Source organism: Chlorocebus sabaeus, chromosome 2 (genome assembly GCF_047675955.1).
Source record: "Chlorocebus sabaeus isolate Y175 chromosome 2, mChlSab1.0.hap1, whole genome shotgun sequence".
Classification (NCBI taxonomy): Eukaryota; Metazoa; Chordata; class Mammalia; order Primates; family Cercopithecidae; genus Chlorocebus; species Chlorocebus sabaeus.
Window position 1 is genome coordinate 71,635,414 of NC_132905.1, and position 2,242 is coordinate 71,637,655.

Consider the following 2,242-nt stretch of genomic DNA (forward strand, 5'->3'; position numbering starts at 1 on the left):
TATGGATTACTCAACCAGGAAAATGCAAAAATTCTAATTTTTCATGCAAAAAGTAACAGAGCCTCAAAATACATGAAGAAAAGTTGATAGAACTAAAAACAGGAATAGACAAATCCACAATTATACTTGGATATTTCAAAGCTCCTGAAAAACTAATAAAACTAGCATACAGAAAATAAGCAAAGATCCAGATTATCTGAACAACATAGTCAATAGGGTCTATATAGAATAAATTGCCCAACAATGAGACTATATCGTATGTTACATATATAGATATTTATCAAATGGCTTTTTCCTCATTTTTGAAATGTAACTTTTGTTGGACGTAAGTTTTTTCCCAGTTTACTTTTTTTTTTCCTTTTAGCAATATGAATATGTCATCCTACTGCCTTCTGACGTCCATTATTTCTGATTTGATGTTAGTTGTTAATCTTATTAGGAGTTTCTTTTTTGTGACAAATAATTTTTCTCTTGGTGCTTCCAAAATTTTCTTTATGTCTTTATATTTTGACCTATTTATTATTATGTGTTTTGGTGTAGATCTCTTTGAAATTAATTTTGTGGAAGTTCATTGGGCTCTATGTTAATGTTTTATCAAATTTAGGGAGCTTATAGCCATTATGTTTTCAAATAATCCTGCTCCTTACTCTCTTTTCTTCTAGTACTGTCATTATGTGTACATTGGCACACTTAATGGTTTCCTACACTTTTTTTGAGGCTCTGTTTATTTTTTTAACCTCTATTATTCAGATTATATAATCTCTATTAATTTATTTTATGATCATTCATATATCCTTACTTCTGTCAGTTCACATCATCTCCTTTTAAATTCAGTCATTTTAGAGATTGTCAAAAATTGCCAATACTATTTCAAGTCATCACAGCAGGGTATAGGAAAAAGTTTTAGTTAGCAATAATCATGCCTGGGATAAACCTCACTGGCTTTGATACTATCACTGCACAAAGCTTATACATCAATTCTTGAGGCTGTCCATATAATACAATTCTCATTTCAATACTTGTAATTTTCAATGGCATAATTTTCTTTTTAAAAACATAATAATTTTATTTCATCCAATAAGTCCAGTATAGTATTTTAATGTGTAATCATAATCATAATATAAAATAATGTGAAATTATTGAGATAGTTGATATCCTTTTTTTTTTGTGAAGTAAGTCTTTACACTCCAGTGTGTATTTTACACTTAGCGCATCTTCATTTGGTCAACTATCATTCACGTTCCAATGGCCACATGTGGCTAGGGCCCAAAAGTGTATAGAAAGAGGAACAAATCCAATCCCAGGAATTAGATATGAGGTTAAATTACTGTCTTTATAAAACTCTGTTTTCTGTCAATCAAATTTTTACAAATTGCTTCTTTCCTTTGTAAATTATTTCCTCTTGCTTTCTAGCTTATGTACTATTTAAAGACACTTAAGTTTACAACCCATAACAGAAGAAGAATAGAGATTGGTGAAAATGGAGATGTGACTGGCCCTATGATATTCTAAATTGGCAATTAGATGGTAATGGGAATATTGTCTTTGTGAAAGTTGGAGAGTATATATTGACAAATTCTAAGTTTGAACTTTTGATCCCAAATAATGCCACAATATTTTTTGATACCAAATCATCAGAAATTAGTTACTCTGACATCTTACTTTGTTTGTTTATACAAATAATTGCATTTCTATATTGTTTCAGGCACTTACAGAATATCAAACCCCTAAACACCTACAGTTGGGCATTTTAAAAACAGTTTTTTCACATACAGTACATATCTTTCTTTTTTTTTTTTAACCTTCTACTTTTAAGTTCAGGGGTACATGTGCAAGACGTGCAGGTTTGCTACATAGGTAAACATGTGGCATGATGGTTTGCTGCACAGATCATTCCTTCGCCTAGGTGTTAAGCCTAGCATCCATTAGTTATTCTTCCTGATGCTCTCCCTCTCCCCATGTCCCCTTCTTGGGAAGGCCCCAGTGTGTGTTGTTCCCCTCTATGTGTCCATGTGTTCTCATCATTCAGCTCCCACTGATAAGTGAGAACATGATGTGGTATTTGGTTTTCTGTTCCTGCATTAGTTTGCTGAGGATAATGACTTCCAACTCCATCCATGTCCCTGCAAAGTACGTGATCTCATTCCTTTATATGGCTACATAGCATTCCATGCTGTATGTGTCCCACATTTTCTTTATCCATTCTATCATTGATGAGCATTTAAGTTGATTCTATGTCTTT

The 2,242-nt window shown here is 32.3% G+C and overlaps 1 non-coding gene across 1 annotated transcript; it reads right to left on the reverse strand.

Annotated features, from left to right (window-relative positions):
* Positions 1-834: 834 nt before the first annotated feature.
* Positions 835-968, reverse strand: LOC119621520 (U4 spliceosomal RNA). Its single transcript, XR_005238077.1, has one exon. It is a non-coding gene; the product is annotated as a U4 spliceosomal RNA (small nuclear RNA).
* Positions 969-2,242: the final 1,274 nt, after the last annotated feature.